The following is a 25,519-nucleotide window of genomic DNA, read 5'->3' as shown; positions in this document are numbered from 1 at the left end:
GTTTTTTTTTTTGTTTTTCGAGACAGGGTTTCTCTGTGGCTTTGGAGCCTGTCCTGGAACTAGCTCTGTAGAGCAGGCTGGTCTCGAACTCACAGAGATCCGCCTGCCTCTGCCTCCCGAGTGCTGGGATTAAAGGCGTGCGCCACCACCGCCCGTCTTGTTCTGTGGTTCTTAAGGAGTTGACAATTTTGTAGTCCCTTGTGAAAGATGATGATACAAAATGGAGTTACTAAAGTTCTACCCAACTACATCAGAGTCAAGAGGTGGTAGAGAAAAGCATGAAAGTCACACATAGTTCCTTCAAAGTCATCTTACAATTCAGGCTGAACTCTGCATGGACCTAGCAGTAACTGTAGGATTACAACTCTTAGCTAGTAACTTCTGACGCCCACCAATTCCAGTAAATTACTGCCCGTACCATGAAATCACCTTCAAAACATCCTGTATGATGTCACTCCTCTGTTACTTTGTTTTCTGGAGAGCAACATGGTCTATACATGCTGAATGACATATTCCCAAATCAACTCTGCTCAGAAATTCATTCTCTGGCACATTAATAGTTGGGGGCCACAGGAAAAGTCTGAGCTTTCCGTTACTCTCCTACATATTCTAGCATTAATCGAGCACATACATGCTATGTGACACATGATAGTAACAATTTGGGGGAAAGAAATGACTACTTTAATTCATTTTCATTTAGTATACAGTGAGTGGTATGTTTCATAATATAGTTCATGGGTGTAGAGGCAAAAGCATGGGGAACTGTGGTCCCTAAGCTCGTGAAGTTTATAGTAGCTCATTGGGAACACAGTCATTGTCATCTTCTCTAAAACATCTCCCTGACAACCAGCTAAAGGAAAAAAAAAACTACAAAATCCAGTCCTCAGTACAAAACAATACAAAAAAAATTGTGCTGCTTGCAAATACCAAGTACATTTTTTCTTTGTGCAATAAATGTCAACTTTTCCCTTAATAGGCTTTACCTTTACAAGCCTAGGAAGAGAACAGCAATTTGTTAATGCCATTTAATTGATTAAAATGGCACAGTCCCTGGATTTTTCAGCTTTCCCACATTTGTTTCCTCCCAAGGGGTGCCCTGAAACCAAGCTGCAGCACACTACGGTTGAACACATTGAAGGATGCTGGAGAGTACACGTGAGGTACTCTGCACACCTCACTTGCAATGCAAGCAGATCAGCAAAGAATATGCATCCCCCTTTCAATTTTCCTCTATCTTCAGATCTGTCTCTGAGCCTATGAAGGTCAAAAAAGACATATGGTGCCATCACTGTGGCAAAAAGTCTTTATGATTTGAGTATGGGAGCTGGAGTACTGGTTCAGCAGATAAGAGCACAGGTGCCTCTGCCAGAGGACCCAGGATTCAAGTCCAAGAATGCACATGGTGACTCACAACCATCTAGATCTCCAGGCCCAGGAGATCCAACATCTTTCTTGGCCTGTAGACACCAGGTATGCACATGATGCATAAATAGATAAAGATATATATAATATAAATAATTTTATAAAATATTTTAGAATACTGGAATGTAGATCTAAAGCACACTGCAACAAGAGACAACATGGAGATTAATAAAAAGCACTACAGTCTTTCAGCTCTTTCCATTCAGGAAATGTGAGCCATAGAACACTGCACAATGAAGAGTGAGATAGGCTGTTTTCAACAGCTAATTTGGAAACTGATTCAAGTAAACAATTAAAGGCAGAAATACCACAAAATTAATAGGAATACCTCCTATTCTTACCTAAAAGGTTAACACATGCTGTGACTAACACATTTGGGCCATTCAAGTAATGATCACCATATATGTACAATAAATATATTCATGAAAAGAAATTTTAAATTTCTTTTGTTTTAAAAGAAAAAGACGTGATCACACAGAGTCATATTTGCTACAGTTAATGGAAAAGGAGTCTAAGAAATTAGTTCATACTTAGTTAAATCTGTGTAATTTGCATATGTGTATGGTGTGCATTTGTGTGAGTGTATATGTTTTTGTGAGTGAAGGCATGCGTCTGGCACAGAATGCATGTGGATATGAGACAACACTCCCTTGTAGACAAGAGATGTCCTATCTGCAGCAACATCTCTTGCTTACTGCACACTCCAGACTAGCTAACCTGTGCACTCCTGGGATTTCTCCTGTCTCTACTTTCCATCTAGTGACAGGCATGGTGGGATTATGAACAGGTGCTACTGTGACTGGCTTAAGGTGGCTTCTGGACACCCAAACACAGGTCCACACTTATGCTACACTCACATTTCCCACTGAACTATCTATCTCTATGGCCCAAAGACCCGAAATTTGAATAACCTCTGCTTTTCACTCTTACTTATGGAGAGAAGGATTACTAGGAGCTGTGAAGTCTATGCACCTGAAGTGGGGGGGTACTCAACATTCCCTAAGGATTCCATTTCAACTGAATGACAAACGGCAGCTCTTTTTTGTTTGAAGTTTCCAGGGAAGAGCCCAATATAGTGGTCACTTTCATAATACTCAAAGAAAATAATGACTTTCAAATTATTGATTTCTAAAATGCAGTTACTTTATTATTATTCCCTTCATATGTATATTTATGTATGTGTATGTATAAAGTGCTATAATTTTGCTTCAAGTAAAATCATATTTTTAAAGTGGTTACTGCTTCCTATTATTCATACAACTTTAAAGCTGCAGATGAAGAGCCAGGAAAAACTACAAAGCATATAGAATCCACTGAAACATCTATGTGCCCCAGCTCTGCCATGTGAGGAAGATGAAGAAATGAGACTCAGGCTTTATATGAGTCGATTCTCACCTAGCAGTAAGTTTATTCTTTATTTATCCAGGTCAAGCAGTAAAGTCTAGACATGATAATATAAGACAATCTTCATCTGAGAGCTGGAAACATGGCTCAGCAATAAAAGAGCTTGCTGCTAAGGATGTCCTGAGGTGAATCCCAGGAACTACATACTTGACAGAACTGACTTCCTCACATTGACATCTGAGTTCCACATGCACCTTGTGCCCTTCTCTCTCCCATAAGTGTGCACACAAAATACATACATACATACATACATACATACATACATACATACATACATACATATATCATATAATCATTTATGCTCTGGCTATGTTTGAGCATGCATGGGCAGCCTGTTTATGACAGTTCTCCAGTTATTCCTTCTCTGGGCACTCCTAGATGCTGGTGTTATTGTCATACCCAAGGTTCCACAGTCTTCCTCTATGCTGTCTATTCAGTGTTTTTGGGGGCCTTCTTCTTAGCCTTATCCCATGCACTCCTCATAGCAGTGCTGTCTTTGGGTATCTGCCATCATTCATTCTAAAGACATGACTGAAGAATCTCAAGCACCATTGCCATATCCTATAGTTTACTTCCTTCTGTAGATGGAGATATTTCTTAATGTCATTGTTTCATAGCCTATCTCTTCATGTGATGCCTAGAATCCTCCTGAGTCATGCCATCTCAAACACATTCAGCCACTGTTCTAAGGAACATTTAATTGTCTAGGTTTCAGAGTTATAAAGAAGGCAGTTCAAGACAAGTGTCTCATATACATGTAATCTTGTTGTTTGATGTAGGTGGGTCTTCTGTCTATTTGTTACTTTCATTGGTTAATAAAGAAACGGCCTTGGCTTTTTGATAGGGCAGAATTTAGATGGGTGGAGTAGACAGAAAAGAATGCTGGGAGAAAGAAAGCCAAGTCAGGCAGACACCATAGCTCTCCTCTCTGAGATGGACACAGGTTAGAATCTTCCCAGTAAGCCACCACCTCGTGATGCTAAACAGATTACTAAATATGGGTTAAGCAAGATGTGAGAATTAGCCAATAAGAGGTTGAAACTAATGGGCCAAGCAGTGTTTAAATGAATACATTTTGTGTATTGTTATTAAGGGTGTAAAGCTAGCTGGGTGGGAGCCGGGGCGGAATACAGCCCACTGCTCCACATTACAGTTGTTGTCATTATGTCTCTTGCTGACCAAACCTGGGATGCAGCCTTCGCCATCCCTATCCACCTCTTGATGTCTGAAAAAGTTCACTCTTTAAACTGAGGCTTCCTCTCAGATAGACAAAGTAGACTGTTTGCTTGAGGTTCTGTTTCTTTATTACAATGTTAAAAATCCTTGTGTGCCCTTCCCAAGTGTTGCACCTCAGTCTTCTCAATGTTTGGTTTCATATCAAGGTTTTCACTGACTTCCACCACTCTATTTACCAAGGCCTGCAGCTCATTTGGACTTTCAGCAAGTAGCGTTATACTGTCAGCAAAATGCAAGTTATGGATTCACACGACACCTATCTGCACACCTATCTCCTCATCCCCCAGGGCTGTTGTTATTGTTAATTCCAGGAACATATTAAAGAGCAGTGGTGAGAGGACACATCCCTGCAACACTTCTACAATTGGCTTAAACTGACCACTTAGTTCCCCATGGACTTTGACTGATGCAAAGGTCTCTTTATAGGCATTTTCTAGTATTCTTATGATTTTCTCTGGGTACCTGTAGAACCTCATTGTTTCCTAAGGTCATTTCTTCCAAATGTTAATGAATGCCTTCCAGAAGCCAATGTAACAGACATAAAAGTCTTTTCCAAATTCTTCATATTTTTCTGCGAGTTGCCCTCAAAGTGAAGAGCTGATCAATTGTGCTCCTGAGCCTCTGCCACATTGAGCCTCTGCTAGGATTTCCTCTGTTCTGCCCTTGATCCTTTGCAGGATGATGGAGGAGAAGATCTTGCTGCTATGGCACAACAAACTAATGCCCCTGTATTCTGAGCAGTCCAGCTTGTCCTTCTTGTGAATGGGAATAGAGAATGACTTCATGTTCTCGTATCTTTCTGAAGAGTCTGAGAGACACCTCAGCCCCTGAGCCTATTGTAGCCATCTCCAGCTCCTCCTGTGATGTCATCCACTCCTGGGGCCTTCCTACATTTCACTCTCTTGATAGCTTCCTCTGTTTCGCTCCTGTCAATATTTAATATGTCCTCATTGTCTCTGCTGTTTGAGTGGCAGCTGAAGTGTTTCTCATACATTTACATACAAACATACATACATACACACATACATACATTTAAAGCAAGAAGCTCTTTGCATAGATTTATTTCTTTATGTATATGGGTGTTTTGCCTACATGAATGCATGTGCTCCATGTGCATGTCTGATGCCCTCAGAGGGCAGAAGAGGGCATCAGACCCCCCTGGAACTGAAGTTTCCAAATAGCAATGAACCACCATATGGATTCTAGAAACTGGACTCCCAGGTCCTCTGCATGAGCAGCCAGGGCTCCTAACCACTGAGCCATCTCTCCACCCTGTAAGGGAAGAGGGCCTTAACCAGATCTTCAGTAACTAAGGTTGAACAGCAAAGAGCTTTTATAGAACCAGGCCTTGGGTCCGATGCAGCATGGCCATAGCAGAACTTTTTTTAAAGGGCCTATAGCTAAAGCTTTTGTCCCAAACACACATAGCATCCACAGCCACCTGAGAAGAGACCTTAGCTCTGGATGGTGAACCTGTCTTCAGGGGGGTTGAGGTTCTTTCGATGCCAAAAGATTGAGAGGAGAACAGGGATCACACAATAAACAGATGCATACGCTTATTGTTTCTAAGTTCCTTAGAAATCTAAGACATCGAAATATCTAACATCTGTTTGATAATTCCATTTAAGTATACAATTGAATAATTTATTTTTAGACTTACACATTTTTAATTAAACTTGCTTGTGTTTGTATATATGGTTAGAATTTATAAAAGAAATTGACAAGTACAATATTTGAAATTCCATCTAGTGGATAAACCACGGTTTGAGTAACTAGAGATAAATGACTTGTTCCACACACTTAGTTCTTAGAAAAAGCAAATCTATTGATGTTTAAAATGCATAAAGAATTGCAATTAGTCAAATTAATTGCTAAATTCTTAAACTGACAATCTGCCTGCTAGATTTATAAATAGAATAGATAGTATGATCTGATTTCTTGGGTCAATTAAAATATTTTTATTGTAATTTTTACGCATCAAATTCTAATTTTAAAAAGAAAACAATTGCAAATACACCCTCTGCAAATGGCACCAGCCCCACAGCTTTCCTGTGAGTCTCCACTGATCCGACCCTCTTAGTATTTGGCCTTCTGCAGAACAAAATCCTGATCCAGAAAGAGCCCGCTTTTCAGGAAGAAAAAAATCATTGACATACTAAATGTGGACCCATTTCCTCAATATATTTAATCTCCAGAAATAAAATCATAAAATAATAAAAAAAAAGTCAAGTTCCAATTACTGTCTGGTATTCTGTCGCATTATTTAAATCCATGACTGCATAATAGATTGGCTTGACAGTAAGGGAACTTCCTCTCTATGGTCTTCAGCTCTAGGCCAATTGAGTGTGTGTTTTCTGTGTCTCCCTCCGTGCCCATGAAAATTTTACAGAGGCTTTCTCACTCCCTGTTGCAGCCTGACTCTTTGGAGAGACTAAGGAATGGAGCTGGGGAACTGACTCTGTGTAAATGCAATAACTGTAAATCATGAAGGTCTGAGTTCAAATCCCTGGCATTTTTCATGAAAAGTTAGGCTTGGCTGTATATGCTTGCAAACCCAACACTGAGCAGAAGAAAAATAAACAAATCCAAAGAACAGCCTGACTGAAATACCACACTTGCTGTTCAATGAGAGACTTGTCTCAAGACAATAGAGAGGGAAGTGATAGAGAGACAGAGGTCTTTACTGGCCTCAGCGTGTGTGCGTTGGTATATGCACACTCATGCATATCCCCCCCCAAAAGAAAAATGAAAGACTAATGCACATGGTTGCAGAAACAATTGTAAATGTTTACAACCTGGGTTTCATAGAAGCCAGAACTGTGAGGATCAAAGATACAGCGTGCTGTAGAAATGGGAACATCCTGAAGTGAAGGTCCAAGATGTGATTTTGATATTTCCAAAACTAAAGAATTAAAAACACTATCGAGCATATTATTTAAAGCTGTATAAGAGACTAGTTAAAAATTAAAATTGCAAGCACAGATTATACACATATAGCTAGAGTCACACAAGTACATAGATCTAAAATCATAAAGAAAAAGCAGATGGAGAGAGCAGGGTGTGAGCAGCCTCGTGTTTCACCCCAAAAGCAAAATCATATCACTATATGTTATATGTAATAAATATACATTATATATTGTAAGTAAAGAAATACTATCTGTCATACATTACCTGGAATGCACTAGCCAATATAGTAGTCACCAGCTACATATAGCTTGCAAGTAGAAAACATTGATGTATGTATATATGTTTCAAGTTGGCATGACCCACAAGCTTAAAGCATACCACAAATTTTGAAAAGAATGTAAAAAATGTAAACTGTGCAATCACATTTATGTGAATTGTGATTTCAAACAATAATATCTTAATGGTTTAAATATTATCAAATTTTGTTATACACTTGATATATTACAACATGGCTACTAGATAATTTTAAATTATTAATGTGGTTTGCATTAAATTCGGATGATTTTGTAGTTTTGGCATTAGGCATCAGAACTGAACATAAAATTAAGGGTTGGCCTCAGAAAAGCTAAACAAAGAGAAAAAATACATAGAACTGAATCTGTGTGTGTATTTACGTGGTGTGTGTGTGTGTGTGTGTGTGTGGGAGAGAGAGAGAGAGAGAGAGAGAGAGAGAGAGAGAGAGAGAGAGAGAGACCACCAAGCAGCAATCCAGGACTGGGAGACGGCAGCATTCTCCATTACATAGAGCCTATGTTTTAGTGGAAAAGATGGGTAACAGAGAAGCCAATAAATATAATTTACAATGTGACTCTATGGCCTATAAATGCTCTTCTATGTTTTTAAAGATTTTTATAAGAAAAAAAAATGCATATTGCTTGGATAGATTGTATTGGGCTCAGGAAAAGGCAGATATTTTAAAGATCTCTTCCTGAGGAGATGGTTTGCAGAGAAATCTTATATGAAAGACTATGAAAATCTGGGGGAAAGGTCCTGATGCTCTCTATGAAGAATGACCGCAGGTGGCCGTGGACTGAGAACGAAAAAGCAACACAAAGACATGTGGGGCTGGAGAGGAGAGAGTGAGGACTAGAGTAGGAATCGGGACACGGATGCTGTCCACCTCTGACCTCACAGTGCCCTGGAAACGCTGATGAGCACTCGGAATTATTCCAAGTATGATGGAACCCATCAGATGGGTTAGAACAAGAAACGAACTAACGGTACCAATTTTCTCCTGGAATTATAAGTAGTAAGTCAAAAAGAAAAAGATCTCACTACCACTTTCAAGGTTAGTTAAGTAAGAATGATGAAATCGGAATTCTGCACCAAATGGAGAATTTGTTATTCAGAACAAATGGGTACTCACTGTGAATCAACAAGCAGACAACTGTTCCTGGGGCTCTGTAAGATGTCACTGCTCGGTGACATTTCAGGGAGAATTTAGGGTTCCTGCTCAAAGTTTTCAGAGAAAACAAATACTTTCTTACTGGGTCCCCTCTCCTGATCCGCACTGTGTGGAGCACTTGCCTCCCGGTGCTAAGATGATCCATCCCATATCTGAAGAAATGGGGCCAAATTTAACTGATGTATTTTGATATTTTTTTATGTATTTGCCCACACTGTTGTGGACACACTCGCAGACTCGCACATGCCACCGTGGACAGACGGGTATCAGAGGACGCGCTGTGGGAGTCTGTTCTCTCCTTGCAGCGTGTTGCTCCAGGGACTCTAACTCAGACCCTCAGGCTTGGGGGAGGCAAGTGCCTTCGCAGCCATGCGGCTTCACTGGGTGAGCCAGCCAGTCAGGCCCCGTGTAAGACTTTAAGCCAGTCAGTGACAGATCTTGGATTTACACATACAGCTTTTCTGATGCAAAGCATTTTTATAGCCCTCTTCTCAGTCATCATAAGTTTCTTTAGCATTTTCAAAGACAAATATCAAAATGAATAATCTACTTGGAGGTAAATAGTGGTAATTGCCGTCACTTTCCAACAGTCAATTAGTAGAGATTCAACAATGTAGGACAATTTGCTTGTAATTATGCAACTTGGTGGTGGCCAAGCTGGGATAATTATTAGATTTTTCTCAAATGCTTCTATTGTTAGCCAATTCCCTCTTTGGAACTTCAAAAGCATAAAGCCATACAATGGGCCTAAGCATGAATATGAATTTCCAAGTAATAAAGGTTAATGAAGCTGTAGAGATGCTTACTAAAAGAAACAGCCGCATGTACAAAAACAAGAACAGTTGAAGAGTGATTTCCCAGAGGATTCTAGAAAGTAGAGGCAGCAGCGCAGTACATGATGGACAATGATCAGCCAGAACCCCACCTCCATTCTAGGTTAGTGCAAACTGATGGATCAAGATGCCTGCACGCAGTCATTACAAACTATGCTTTGAATTGAATGTATGCTTATTTTTGTTTCGCCTGTGACTTCTCAATAATATTTGTGTCATATTAATTAGAATATATCAAACACCTCTCCCCCAAAAAAACATGGAGATGGACTTTTAAGATTTATTTTTTAGAAGTATATTGTGTATGGTTATCCATTCAAGCCAATAGAAGCAATTTCAGTGAAATAAGTAGAGAGAAAAATTCTATTGCAAAAAAAAAAAAAAAAGAGTATGTTTTAAGGTATGTATACTGTGGGGGGAAAATGAAGTCTTTGGAATCACTTATTCTAGCATTATAATAGTGTGTTCCTTCTCACGCTGGCACCAGGCCATAGTCAGGCCTCAGAAGCGCTGCGTCTTAACTGAGTTTTGAAAGATTATTTGTTAATGTTCCATTTGCCTGACCTTAGAATCACCTTTTTGTTTTTTTTGTTTTTTTTTTAATCTTTCTTCCTAACTATCTCAGGTACAAAGCAATTTCCTTCAGAATTAATTTCATTGCTTTAAATTTGCCAACTTACCATGCTTTTTTTAATTTCTTATTCCACTTTCAAAGTTAAAATAACTACATAATGTAAGCAAATATGCATTGCATTTTTCTTTTAATTAAAAATTATAATGACTTCGATATCCCATCTTTTGTGAGACAAAACCCAGGATATGGGCCCCAAAATAACTGCAGGAAATAATGAGAAGTGCAGGTTTCCTGAGCACCAAAGAAGAGGAAACTGAGTTCATTAATATTCAGCAAGTCTTTAACACAAAGAGAAAGCTGAACTACACATGGGAAAGTGCTCAGATTTCCTTCCGTAACATGAATTTGATATTTTATCCCAAAATTCTTTTATATGTATATAAGGCTATATGTCTTAAACATTGTTTTAGTTTAACTTTATAACAGAAAAGCATCACAAGCTGCCACAACAGGATCACCACAATAACATTCTGCAGGACGTGTGAACTCCTGTCTCTATGGCCGCAACTCATTCCAGGATGCAGTCTTGTTAAAGCTGATAAAGACATAGTTCAGGACAGCCCCAGTGCCAAGCCATGTCCAGTCAGAGACCAACACAGAACTATGGTTTAATTTGGAGACAGGCATCATGCATATCAAGTTTAAAATCTCCTGGGACATTTGGGGTGAAAGATAAAAATATATACTGACCCTATTATCAAATATACAATATTTCTAGAGCAGTGGTTCTCAACCTTCCTAACGCTGCGACCCTTTTATACAGTGCCTCATGTGGTGGTGACCCCAGCCATAAAAATTATTTCTTTGCTTCCTTCATAACTGTAATTTTACTGCTATAAGTCATAATGTAAATATCTGTGTTCTCTAAGGGTCTTAGGTGGTCATGTGCAGAGGTCATTTGATCCCGATGGGGTTGTGACTCACAGGTTGAGAATAATTGCTCTAGTTATTATTAATAGTTACTCAACTGAAAGGGAGAACCTTAGTAGGCAAAGGCAAGGCAACCTGATTCCCCAACATGAATGTAAGAAGTGTGGACAAAAGAGTCAATTTTTGATTGGTTCATTGCTGGTGCCCACACTAATAATTGGGCTTGGCCGAGAATGGGATTAAGCAACTAATTACAACTTTTATAATAAGATGTATGTCTTAGTCAGGGTTCCTATTGCTGTGAAGAGACACCATGACCACAGCAACTCTTATAAGAGGAAAGCATTTCATTGGGATGGCCTACAGAGCTTCAGTCCATTATCATCAGGACATGGCGGCATGCAGGCAGACATGGTGCTGGAAAATGACCTAAGAGTTCCACATCTTGATACACAGGAAGTAGGAAGTGAACTGTGACACTGGGCATAGCTTGAGCATAGGAGACTTCAAAGCCCACCCCACAGTGACACACTTCCTCCGATAAAACCACACCTCCTAATAGTGTCACTCCCTTTAAGTGCCATTTTTTTTGAAGTACCAAAATGTGTTATGTCATATGGATATGCTGCCCTTCTAGTGATGAGAGCTCCTCTCTCTGGAAGGGATCCAATAGTGAGAGCACAGCCGACAAATGGAACACCTGAAGGGCTTCACTGTAGAGTGTGCAGCCTAAGCCATAGCCACAGTACCACCCAACACTGACTTCAAGTACATCTAAGTCTCTCTGCTGCTAAAGGAGGGGAGAGGTCATTACCTGGTGATAAATCCTCTTTGCTATGAGAGTCCCTGCCTTAACAATTATGCAGGAAAGGCAAATATCAAACAGGCAAAATGTTGTTTTATACTGCAAACTGAATGGGCAATCTTCTTCAGTCATATCGTTTTCTAGTAATTTGCCTAGAATTTTAGTAATTTTCAGTTCAAAATAACATTCAGTTTGCAACCTAACGGAATGTCAAAGATTATCTATAAAAAAAGAAGTGGGGGGAAAAAAAGGGAAAAAAAAGAGGTGGACATTTTCAGGGCTTGGGGATGGCTCAGAAGTTAAGAGCACTGACTACTCTTCCATAGGACCCAGGTACTATTCCCATTACCCACTTGGCATCTCATAGCTGTCTATAACTCCAGTTCCAAAAGATCTGATGCCCTCTTCTGGCCTCCACAAGCTTCAGGCACATACGTGGTGCATGGATATGTTTACAGGCAAAACACCCACATACATAAAATAAAATTTCTAAAGAAACGGAAATTCTAAAAGGATAACTTGAGCATGGCAAGCTAGAGGCATATTTACAAAAAGTATACTTATGTATCCATAATTCCTGATTTTTTTTAAAAAGGGGGATTAATTATACCCAAGTTAAATGATTAGTCTTTTAGTGGGAAGACCAGGTTGAAGGAAGACATGGTGGAAAATCCTGATGAAAAGAAAAACACCATCAGCATCAGAAAGCTAGGAACCAGGTCTCATTAACATGTGTGGAGTGGATAATCCCAGGAGGGCCAAGCAAAACCAGGAGTGTAAATTAGACTCTCGGTTTCTTGCTGACTAAACTCTGCATGCTGCAGTTTAAAATGCTTGTTTCTTATCTAGAAAAACATCTGCTTTTTGCTGCTAAAAGCAGTATCCTGAGGGAAGTGGTGATCTTTTCCAAGGCAACTTGACTAATAGCAGGCTTCCAAATCTTAGCTAAGAGACATTTTGAAGCCAGCAGCACTGAGTAACTGTTTCCACAAATAATCTGGATATATATTTCCCTTATCTTCAGAGTTTTAGGCAGTGGCACTTGGAGATGTTTTTCATTTCCCATAGCATCTGTACCTAATGCTATTTTACAAGTGATGCTTGCTGACCACCGCACACAGGGAGCCTGTGAGGAAATGCCATCTGAATGAGGCACAGTATTTAAATGGCCATACCTAGACTAAAAGGTAGCTCCCAGGGGTTTCCTTCATTTCAGTACAGTGAAAATGCAAGAATAAAACTATTCTCAACTACAAAGAGATAGGCAAGAGAGCAGAATGCAATACGAGGTGCACAATCCTCATGGGGGTGAACAGAAAAAAACGCTTCAAGAACAAAGCACTATTAGTCGGCTGGTTTTTATAATCCTAGTCTATATACACCAAGGCACTCTCTTTGTGAAAGTAAGTGCTCGGGCCAAAAATGCTCATCAGGTGTTGCTAACTTCTGTACTTAGAGTTCCTGTGCCTTTGATCTCAGCTGCTCAGCTTTCTGTCTTACAGGCTTTCTTCATACCTAAGAGATATGTGTGGGAGATGGTCCTAGTGTCAGAGGGGACTCCAGTGAGGAAGACCCATCGTTTTTCTGTAAAAACATTCCACTTTCTCCCTAATAAGTCTTGAATTGGGTAACTCATTGCACTGTTGGCAGATGACTTCAGCTCATCTTCACTTTGTAAATGATCCTATGAATTATAACAACCTGACGGTGTTATTATAACGACAAACTGAAAATACACACTGAGGTGAGAGCAGAAACTGAAATGGGAGGACGAAGAAAATGGAGGAGAGAGAAACAGGAACTTGGAAGTCTGCTAAGAAAGAAACGTGAGACCTGGTGCCTGACGCTAGGCATAAAACCTGGAGCAAATCTTGACATGACTATCACTGTAAGAGCTGGAATTTATAGTGTTTACATGAACTGGGCCCTTTACACAGCTTATCTACTTTAATCCTCAGAGCAACTTTCCAAGCAAAATCCTATTATATCACTTTCCAGCTAGAGAAACCAATTCTCAAAACTTAGGATCTACAACTAGTGGATATGAGACCCCAAGATGTTCACCAGCTGCAGAGGCACTGACTTAAAATCACCCACCCTTTCTGCAATCATGATAATCACACTTTTTCTGCAGTCACAGGAAGGTATGCTTTTAGCTTTTTGCCACAATGACTTGATGGAAAATTAGTAGTAGTAGTAGTAGTAGTAGTAGTAGTAGTAGTAGTAGTAGTAGTAGTAGTAGTATTTACTTCTCCTGGGTCTAAGCAGCCTAAAGCGTCGCCGATCTTTGTTGGGCTTGGTGGGGAAATTGTCAACATCATGGCTGATACACAATAGCTTCACTACAATGACTGGCTGTCCTTCACGTGGCCTCTCATGTGGACAGACATGACTAAGCCTGTTCCCAATACAGAACAGGGATCCTGAGAAAGAAAGCATGGACGTCCTCCTGTGCCCTTGGGCCCAAGCCTGGCACATCACTTACACTACATTCTATCATTTAAAAATAAGTTACAAGACCAGCTCAGATCGGAAGTGGACTAATAGACTATAAAACCACATCAAAACTGGCACACATCTTGTGGAAATAAGCTTTGTAAACTTCAAACTACCATACCACTGGGTCCTTAAATCTGCTCTCACTGAAAAATGCCATTAGCTCTACAGATTCGAGGACAGCTTGTTTTCATAGCTGTCGTATCTTTGAGCTGAGTTTACAGAAAGGTGACAACATCATGTGTCATACTTTCCCTAAGTACTCTGCATTCAGATGATGTGTCCCTCCAGGTCCTTACCTTGGAAATCAATTCACGCTTACATTCTACTAAATTAGGAATGCTTCCAGAATAAAAAAATAAAATAAAAAAATTTAAAAAAATTAAAAAAAAAAACAAGAAGAAAAATGTCTGAATCGGTGTCATTTCTAGCTGGCCTCTCTGAAAGTACACATTCCGTCATTTTTATTGAGGTATTGTGTTTTCTTTCTCAAATCAAATCCCAGTTTTATAGTTTATAACACTTCATAATTCCCCTCTACAGGACCCTGGGAGACACAGTCTGGAAGGGCATCGAGCTAGCCCTGGCATTTATGCAAGGCCATGAAATTTAGAGTGATTGGGACAAAAAAAAAAAAAGGTGATGTAACAAGAAACTCTAGAGATTACAACTTCTCCATCTCAGAAATGTTTGTATTTGTTAAGTCTCCTGTGAACAACCACCAAACGAGCCCAGAAAGCTTGGGAGCCCTTTCTATAATATCACACAATCTCTGAGGCTATTTATTCCCACTACGGCTGGCTGCACACTGGTATCCGTCAGGGAGACTTGAAAATCCCCATGTTTAAGTTACACCCCAGGACAATTCAGTCAAGTGACCAGGATTGAGACACAGCATCGGCATTATTGTCAGGCATCCCCAGCGTCCTCAAGGTTGAGAACTACTCCAAGGGCCATGAGGTTTTTTTTGGGAGGGGGGGGCTAAAATAAAATGGAAATTTTTGTACTAGATTCCAATATGTGAGAGGTTATAGGTCTATTTCTTTCTTTGATTTGAAGTCTTTTTCATTAAATTCTTTTAAAGCAATGTACAGTAAAAGATCCTTTGGGGTCAGAACTGCAATTATATACCTGCTCTGTTACTTGATTTGGATCAAGTTATTTAACCTGGTTAAGCTCTCCGGGTTTTGATTTCCCTCTAAGATATATGATGTAACCATTCCTATTTGATGAAATATTTTAAAGAACAAAATAAATATATAAAATGTTCCATTATAGGTAATAAATACCAGCTTCTTTCCCCCTAAGGATTCTTGATGGAGCTGCTTACATTCCTGAGGGCCCGTAGCAAGCTGAAGCAAAAGGAAGGAAGATTCAATGTTTATTAATGGATTTGTACACAGTGATGGAACCCAATTGTTCAATCTCATATATATATATATGAGGGAAACCTGCTTCTGTTTCCCTCACAGCAAAATAGGCCCTTATATCTCTTTGCTGGGGTCTACACCACGGGGCACCGAAATGTCCAGACACACTATTAGTTGGTGTTTATCTGTTTTTATTCATCTATCCAATAGGCCTGATCCAGCAGGTATGGGATAAAGGCTACAGAGGGAAGTATGGCAGAGGAGACAGCCTTGGGCTGCTTGCCACAGAAGCAAATGATGAAAATAGACCGCAACACCATCATTACAGTGATAATGTGGGGTGGGGTGGGTTAGCGGAATCACTTTCATTGCTACTTGTGAATCTCCCAGTGAAGTCTGCAGTTACACTATGCACAGAAGGGCGATTACATGGCTGATATTTTTAAACAATCTGCTAGCACAGAGCAAATGTGCTTTTCCACTCTTTTCTCTCCCTACAGGTAACAAATAAAAGATGAACTTGTGTTTGGGAAGGGAGGAATATATTTTTAATGACTTGATATGTTATCTTCCTTCTGGTTCATTTTTTTAATCAGAGGAAAATCTTTACAAATTAAGGTTGAATAGGCAGGAGCAAACCAGAAATTAATTTTTTTAATACTGTTGATTAATTACATACAGCCAAATTTTTTTTTTTTTTTTTAGTGCTTGAAATAAAATGCAGGACTTTGGCAGGTTAGGCAGAAATTCTACAACTGAGCTACAGTCCAATCCACATATTTAGATGGTAGAAATTTGTCTCCCCTGAAAGCTTCCCACCCCACATGCTAAAATAAGTCGTGTGGTTCTGTGGGATAATGCTCTTGTGCACTATAAAGATTTGTCACTTGTATTGATTTAGCAAAATGCTGACTGGCCATCAGCCAGTGAGGAAGTACAGGTAGGGTAACAAGACTAGAAGAATTTGGGGACAATAAAAGGTAGAGCAGCAATCACAAGCAAGATGCAGAGGAAGCAAGATGAGAATACCTTCCTAAGAAAAGGTACCAAGCCATGCTGCTAAACATAGATAAGAATCAGCCGGGCGGTGGTGGCGCACGCCTTTAATCCCAGCACTCGGAAGGCAGAGGCAGGCGGATCTCTGTGAGTTCGAGACCAGCCTGGTCTACAGAGCTAGTTCCAGGACAGGCTCCAAATCCGCAGAGAAACCCTGTCTCAAAAAACCAAAAAAAAAATAATAATAATAATAATAACATAGATAAGAATCACGGATTAATTTAAGTTGTAAGCTAGTTAATAGTAAGCCTGAGCAATAGTCCAAACAATTTATACTTAATATAAGCCTCTGTGTGTACAATTGGGACTGAAAGGCTAAGGAACCAGACAGGCAGAAACTTCCATATACACTAAGGTTTATCTCCTCAACCTGGGTCAAATACGCTGCCTTTAATTCTTACGTGACGCACCATGATCAGACAGAGGTGATTAATCTGTGTTGGCACAGTTTTCCTTACCTGCATTTTATTTCTCACTCATCCAATTATTTCCTCACACTAATGTATTTGGCTTCCATGTATAGGGAATATCCAACCAACTTTTAAGTCTGTGAAAAATGGAATGGTCTTGATGCAAAGTAGTTCTTAATGTGTGCTGTACAAGTCGTTGATCATATGTGCCAGTAAAATTAATCCTGCCGCTAAAAAAAAATCAAGTATCTACTTCTTTATATATTTGAACATCTCCATCTTCCTCACTAGAGATCTGTAAACACAACACTCACCAATATCCTCAAGGTAAGTTACAAGAGGCCACTATGCAGAGTAAAGCTCAGCAGTCCACCCTTCCTTGCCAAATGACCAGTGACTCTGAGAGGGGCATTTCAGAATCCACTTTACAGACAAGTCAGATCAAAGCCACTACCTACTTTTGTATTCAGGTGCTTATTTACGTAGCCACACCCCTAATTTGCATGTTTTCTGGGGCTGCTTTCTACTCTGAAGACAGAATTGATTGTGACTAGTCTCCAAAGCGAAAAGCATCTCTTATCTGTCTCTTTGCAGAAAGCTTGCCCACCTTTTGTCTCAAGAGTATGCATCATAAGACAGACATGGCTACAAGCTAGGTGACCTGCCCATAGCAGAGGTCCCTGCACAGTCCTCACATCGGCAAGCTTTGTCACCCTCTCAATCAGAGAGCTGCTTTTCTGACGAAAGTCCTCAGCAAAAAGAAAGGCATAAACTTGTACCACATTTATTGATAAAGCTGAAAAGTTCTAAAGAAGAACAATATCTAATTTTCCAGGCAAGGAAGCTGAAATGAGTCTCTTGGCATTGTCAACGAAGAGCGTTGAAATACCCTGCAGCAGATTAGTTTAATTAATAAGATACTCTGGGAAGTTAATCTGTTCCCAGTAGGACCAAGAATTTGCACACAATATGCATGCATTAATAGCTCCATTGATGGGAATCTTCCATTCTGATTCATTCCCTGGAGCTCTTGAAATACTCAATAACCCAGTACATCTCCATCAATTTTATTAGGGAATGATGTGCAAGCATGAAAGAACACCTTTGAAATGAACTTTGTTGGTTAAACAGACACCAGAGAAAGTTCTAGCACACACTGTGTGATTATTTACCTCCTCCAAGTCTCGAATTTTTTCTTAGGTATGATAGTCCACATGAAGTATGAATTTGACTATTAAGGCACCCACCTCCTCCTTGAAGTTTAAGATAGAGACCAGTTTAATTCTGCTGTGTCACGATATTGACCACAACAGAAATAAATGCTGGGTGGTTCCTTGTCTCTGATACACCCTGACAATTGTTCTTACATCATTTACTTTTCCTCCAAAAGTTCTTTGAAACTCATTCCCAAATAAGGAAGGTCAGACATAAAACTAAAAAAGAAAGATAGTTAAGGACCGTAAGACCTAAAACTCACAGTTGCCACACATTTTATTGTTTAATACTCACCACTGTGATGGGCACTAAAGGGAACAAAGAGGCATCAGACATTGTTTCCAGGCCCCAAGGTCATGCTGCACATTGGAAAGCAACAAGAATTAAGAACACAAAGCAAAACCCACAATACAGTGAAGGATGCTGACCAGACACCCAGGCCAGACTGTCTCTGTATATGAGTCAGTTACATGAAAGGGTGAGGAACGTGTTGCTGGCTAGTTTCATGTCAAGTTGACAAAAAGTGGAGTCCCTGGAGTAGAAAGAGCCTCGACTAAGAAAATGCTGCTGTAAGATCATGCTATAGACAGGCATGTAAGCTATTTTCTTAAGTAGTGATTGATATGGAAGGGCCCAGTCCATGGTGGGTGGGGTGGCCCCTCAGCAGGTGGTCCTGGGTTCTCTAAAAAAGCAGGCTGAGCAAACCAGTAAACAGCACCCTCCATGGCCTTTGCATCAGTTCCTGCCTCCAGGTTCCTGCTCTGTTTGGATTCCTATCCAGACTTCCTTCTTGCTGTTTGGTCATGGTGTTTCATCACAGCATTAGTAACCCTAAATAAGACAGGGTGTGAGCATGAAGTTTGATGTTCAAAGATAGGGAAGTAAAAGAAAACAGAAAGTATTTTTTTAAGTGGCTGAACAGTGAAGCATCCTTGGAGTCTTGAGTGGGAGATGAGCTTAGAATAGAAAATCGGGACCTTTAAGCTTCTCTAAAATGCACCCTACAGTAAACACTTTCTTTTCCTGATTTCTAGCATCATCACCTAGACATGCTTTTTGACTGATGACCTTGTCTTGAAGTTTAACTCTCAGCAATTATAAGGAAGTTCTTCTGGCTCTAGTCTTCCATCAGTATCCAAGTCTGATTCCAATATTCTCAATGCAGGATCATCAGCTTCTGTCTGAATGCTTCTTGTGATGGCAAATTTACTGCCCTGGGGATCAGTTTATTGGAAAGTTCTGTGTACCAAACTGGAAAGCATGTCCACGACTTCTTCTTGACTTCGATAAGACATGGGCCAGACTCTCCCCTGAGGAAAGTTTCACATCATTGTAATTAGAGCCCAAAGATTAGAGGTAAAAATTTACACAGTCTAAAGCTGATCAATGCACTGTTCAATACAGAACCAACCACATCCCCAGGTACAGTTTAGTTCTGACTTTCCAAGTATCCCAAGCAAGACCAAAGGTATTGGAAATCAGTAGCATCTCAGAAAGATCTTGATCTTACAAACTCTGGGAACAAAGAAGGCTAGAGGAAAAAGCGAAAACAGGATCCTGATAAAAACCTGAGCCAGTGGCACAGGTCAGCAGGTTTGGTGCATACTGCACAAGCTCGGTGCCCTAAGTTCAGTGTCTAGAATCCATGTAAAAGTGAAGCAAGGAAATGACTCCATAAAGTTATCACATAACAATAATAATAATAATAATAATAATAATAATAATAATAATAATAATAAGTAGAGAAAGGAAGTCCTAGAATCACAGTCATGCACAATCATGATGCAGTGATCAAATGACCCACAGGGCATAAGGGAAGTTTATAAAATGTGACAAACATACCATAAAGGCTCTTTATATTGTTTATTAAAAGGCAGAGAGAAGACAGAATTACTCAATGCCAATGTTTCTTTGTTCCATACTCCTAAGAGATACTGCACTGTCTTTGCAGAGGATAGACCACGCATTTTCTGCAAGAAGAGAAGCCAGGGACAGATGATACAAAATATGTACTGAAGATCCTGACCATGATAGAGAAAGAACCTCCAGATTATATCAGAGCCCCAGAGCTCAAAGCTCAGAGAAATCAGTGTCAAGGGCTAGATCTTGGCTAATCCTGTCTCAGGTATCAAAAAATAAAATAAAATAAAATAGCTGCATTCTATAAAATTGGAAAAAATTATACATTGAGAGGCTATGTTGCTAATAAAAAACAGAACAAGCTGAGGATTTAGTAGTCAGGTGAGAGAAGGGCAGGAAGCCCAACTAACACACACAAAAAAAAAGGAAGGAAGGAAGGAAGGAAGGAAGGAAGGAAGGAAGGAAGGAAGGAAGGAAGGAAGGAAAAGAATAGTTGGCAGTAGGCATAACAAATGAGTCACTGAAGAAATCACACTGTATTCATCATATCTTGAATCAGACCAACTCTAAGGGGTAAATGTTATTTTATACATCAGGAAACCAAGGCAAAGACTTCAAAGTCTTCAGATTGTACAACTAGTAGCTGACAGAGTTGGGATCTGAACCACTCTCCAGAGCAGCCTCCACAAAGTTCAAAGGTAATGGAGGCAGCCGATGTGGAGGTAAAATAAGCCTGGAAGGCATCACTAAGACAGGATTAGGAAAGCAGATGGAGGCCATAGGGGAGAAAGGATCCTTGCTAGAGTTCAGGGGTCATGTTGACAACTGAGAGAGATGTGAGAAATAAGAGGCCAGATTCAGAGCGTCTTGAATGGGACCAAGGAAAGAACATTCAGTTTGATTCTTGGGGGATTTCCTAGCTATGTGAGTCTTCTAAGTTTGTTCCTTAATCTCGGGGTCTTTTAAGATCTTTTGCTGTAGGAAGTCTTACAGCCAGTGGTTACCTGCCCACTGGAACATGGCCTCTTATACTATATATGCCAATGTTATATATTCTTTTCCAGCTTCGAGATTTGGTTTCTAATCTCCGTTCAAGCAGAGGATTCTGATTTGTGAGTCTACCACTTAACAAATAACCATCTATTTCTCAATTCTGAGCTAGTATGGGATTTCTTTTAAGCATCCTTCTTCAATCTTTAATTGAATTTTTGTTGGCAAGTAGTTAAAATCTCTTCAAACACACCAACTACAGAACAAAAACACAAGGGAGGGGGAGCTTCACTGAGCAAATCCAAGGTCAGGAAAGAGTCCTGCAGGATTCCATATGAGCAGGTAGCTCCTCTTCTCCCATGGAACTTGGAGTAGATACAGCTACTGCACCTGTTACCCATAAGACAACAAGACCTAGAAAGCTCAGGCTACATGTGTGTACCCTATCTCTTCATGTAAGCAAATATCCTCCAACTTGTTTGACCATGACCCACTGTAAAAAACATATTTTACATCCTCAAATAACCTGGATACACAGGCAACCATAAGCATCATATGAGCCCCAGGATATACAACCGAGGGCCTCTGCTCCGTCACTTGGCTGACTGGGCAGTCTGTTGGTTGATATCTAGACTCACTCCTTGGCATCTTATGATAAAATCATGAAATTCAGAGAAAATATCCCCCCAAATCATCTGTGATTTTCAATGCCTTGGAGGTAGATGACACTTTTTTCCAAATGCAACTCTAAGTGAAGGCAAAGATAAAAGGTGACATCATCATTTGCATCATGACACAGTAAACAGAAGGCATAATTTCTTCACTTTCCATAATGGATCTGATGTCCTTAAGCCCCTGGACCAACAGCCTACACACACACACACGCACCCACATATACACATACACACAGGTGCACATGTTCATGTTCACACAGGCACACACATGCTCACACACACTTCACACCGAGCAGATGGATTAATAAATAAGGAAAGGCAGAAGTTGTGCTGCGATTCCAAAAGTTCAGTTTCAGTTTGACTGATTCAGTTTCCTGGTTTAGTCCTCCCTCAAGATTCTCTATGAGATGGTCTCTTTGAGCGCATAAGTTCAGGGAGCCTAAATGGTGAGGACAGAAGCCCTATCCTTCACCATTGCTTTGTGGAGGTGCTTGAGTAGAGTCCTGGAATGGATCCACATGAGGTTTTCTTGGTCAGTCCTGCGGCCCCATTTCTGCTATCTTCCAGAGCTGGTGTACATACCAGATAAAATTCGAGGAATATTATCTCTAACAGGCCCAGTGCCTTCCCTTCTATCATGACCCCTCTTTGATTCTCACCAGCCCTAGGGTGTATACCTAAAGTTTGGAAATAACACGGCATCCTCTGCTGGCCTAGACACCCAAACTGACCACGCCAGCCCTCACTATAACAGCTCCTTCCAGCACACTTGCCATCAGGATCCCTAGTTAAAAGTGTCTTCTATTCTTAAGGGTCCAAGGTGCCTAACCAAATGGCCATTCCAGCTTGCCATATGTGAAGCACCCAGGTCTCTAATAGAAAACATGACAGAAGACCATCTCCCCTCAGTCTAACAGCTCGTTCCTCTTTCCAGACTTTAGCCAGCAAAGACAGCCAGGGTATGCACACCTCAATGCCTTCTCCCCATAGTTCCTCACTGTGAGGGACACATATTCCTTCTCCTTCACTAGGATGCTCCCGCTCTTCCCTCTCCTCCTCTTTCCTCTCCTCCTCCTCTGGAGTCGTGCTTGTGAATGGAGTGCAGAAGGAGAAGACAACATGGGAGAGCAAGACTACTTTACGAAACAACCTAAACTCAAAGGTGATTCAAAATCACAGTCTCTGTCTCATTTCAAATAGGAAACTGCAGTGTCCCTGCATGGAGCCAGCATGAGGAACTCAGAACTCCTGCTACTCTTTGGACTCCCTGTTGCTATTTTCAGAGCCAGGAAGGACTCCTAAAGAAAACTGGTAATTTACTGAAACACATTTGGAAACCTGCTAACAAGCCTAGGCTAAGGTCTCCAGTAGACCCACCCGCGGCAATGCCAGTGTTTTATATCTGCAGCGCTCGCATGTCAGCCACTGCAAGGCCTCCCCCCCCTCCTCTCAAGGACAAATCAGTAAGATATATGAAATGGCTTGTGTGCCATGGACAGAAACCCCTAAATAAATCCTTGAACTTCTCATTATTACACACAAAAATCAAACATCCCAGAATGTAAAGTAGTTAAAAGTAGTATCTTGACTACTTTCTATCAAAAAAAAAAAATAGGCTTCTAAGCATGAAACTATGTTCATTGTACCTGGGAATGCTATATGGAAGTCACACTTTCACTATTATTTAAAAAGAAAAAAATAATAGCTCAAAACAACAGAAGATAGTGGAACTCTAAAACATAGCCTCCTCTTACACAGAGAGGACCAAGAAGTGAATGACCACCCACCCAGTGGGACACCCCACTCTTTAGGCCCTCCATTCAGAGGCAAAACATTGGGATCCCCTCCCCCACATAATTCAGCTTCTCTAGTCAGCGAGCAGTCGAATTTCCTGAAGGTAGGCTGTTCCAACACCTCTATCCCATCCATCAGACCCTGCAAGCCACAAGTCACACTCTGCCCCCTCCCTGCAACCTCAGTGGAACTCTGAAACACAGCCTGCTACTGCACAGAGAGGATCAAGAGAGAGGACCAGGAAAGGAACTCTGAAGCACAAGCTGTGACTGCGCAGAGTGGACCAACAGAGTGAACCAAGAGAGCAGGCCAAAAGAGACCTCAGTGGCTCCCTGAGACACAGGCATTGACAGTAGAGAACAGACCAAAGACAGTTTCCCCCCCCCCAAGAAAAATAAAACAGACAGCCACTGGGGTACAGAACTAAGCAGAGAATTCTCAACAGAAGAATCTCAAATGGCCAAAAGACACTTCAAGAAATGTACAACATCCTTAGCCAACAGGGAAATACAAATCAAAACAACTCTGAGATACCATCTTACACAAGTCAGAATAGCTAAGATCAAAAACACCAGTGATAGCTTATGCTGGAGAGGATGTGGAATAAGGAAAATACTCCTCCATTGCTGGTGGGAATGCAAACCACTTGTACAACCACTCCAGAAAGCATGCAAATGCATGGAACTACAAAGAAAACATCCTGAGTGAGGTAACCCAGACACAGAAAGATAAACATGGTATGTACTCACTCATAAGTGGATACTAGCTGTAAAGCAAAGGATATTGAGTCCATAATTCATGATTCTATGGAGGCTAAGTTAGAAGGTGAAGCCTAAGAAAAACATGCAAAGATCCACCTGAAAAGAAGAAATAGATAAGCTTGCCTAACAAAATTGGGAGCATGGAGACTGGGGGAGAAGAAAGTGTTGAAGAGGAACAGTAGGGGAGTGCTGTGGGACAATGGTTTTACCCTGTAAAGATTTGTTTTTTTGTACTTGTTTAATGAAATGTTGATTGGTCAGTAGCCAGGCAGGAAGTATAGATGGGGTGACCAGGCAGGAAGTAAAGGTGAGGCAATGAGAACAGAAGAATTCTGGGAAGAAAAAAGATTCAGTCTTCAGTCTGCTGCCATCACCCAGATGCAGAAGCAGCAAGATGAGAATGCCTCTCTGAAAAAGATGCCAAGCCATGTGGCTAAACAGAAAGAATTATGGGCTAATATAAGTTATAAGAGTTAACACAAAGCCTGAGCTACTAGGCTGACGAGTTTATGATTAATATAGACCTCTGTGGTTTCTTTGGGGCTGAACTGTTGCAGGATCAGGCAGGACAGAAACCTCAGTCAACTGAGGAGAAGAGGAGGAAACTGGAGGGAACAGGATAAACAAGATGAAGGAAGGACAGAGATGAGAGCAAGGAAAGAGATATTTTGATTGAGGAAGACATTATGGGGCTATCAAGAAGCCTGGCACTAGAGAAATTCACAGGAATCCACAAGGATGACCCCAACTAAGACCCTAAGCAGTAGAGGAGAGGAGGCCTGAGCTGGCCTTGCCCTGTAGTCAGATAGATGACTATCTTAAATGTCACCATAGAACCTTCATCCAGCAACTGATGGAAGCAGATGCAGAGACCTGCAGTGGAGCTCTGGGTTGAGCTCCCAAAGTCCAGTTGAAGAGTGGGAGGAGTTAGAATATGAGCAAAGAGGTTAAGACCATGCTGGGTAAAACCACTGAAACAGTCTACCTGAGCTAATGGGAGCTCACCAACTCCAGCTGGACTGGGAAGGACCAAGCATAGGACCAAACTAGTCCCTCTGGATGTGGTTGACAGTTACATGGTTGCGGCAGACTGCAGGGGCCACTGGCAATAACACCAGGATTTATCCCTACTGCTTGTACTGGCTTTTTTGGAACCCATTCTCTTTGGATGGATAACTTGCTCAGCCTCGATATAATAGGAAGGGTCTTGAACTTTCTCTAAAGCAATGTGCCTTACCCTCTCTGATGAGTGGATAGGGGGAGGGGGAGGGGATTGGTGGAGGGAATGGAAGGAGGGGAGAGAGTGGGAACTGGGAT

This window comes from Microtus ochrogaster, linkage group LG3 (genome assembly GCF_000317375.1).
Source record: "Microtus ochrogaster isolate Prairie Vole_2 linkage group LG3, MicOch1.0, whole genome shotgun sequence".
In the NCBI taxonomy this organism is placed as follows: domain Eukaryota; kingdom Metazoa; phylum Chordata; class Mammalia; order Rodentia; family Cricetidae; genus Microtus; species Microtus ochrogaster.
Note: the sequence above shows the minus strand (reverse complement) of the source record.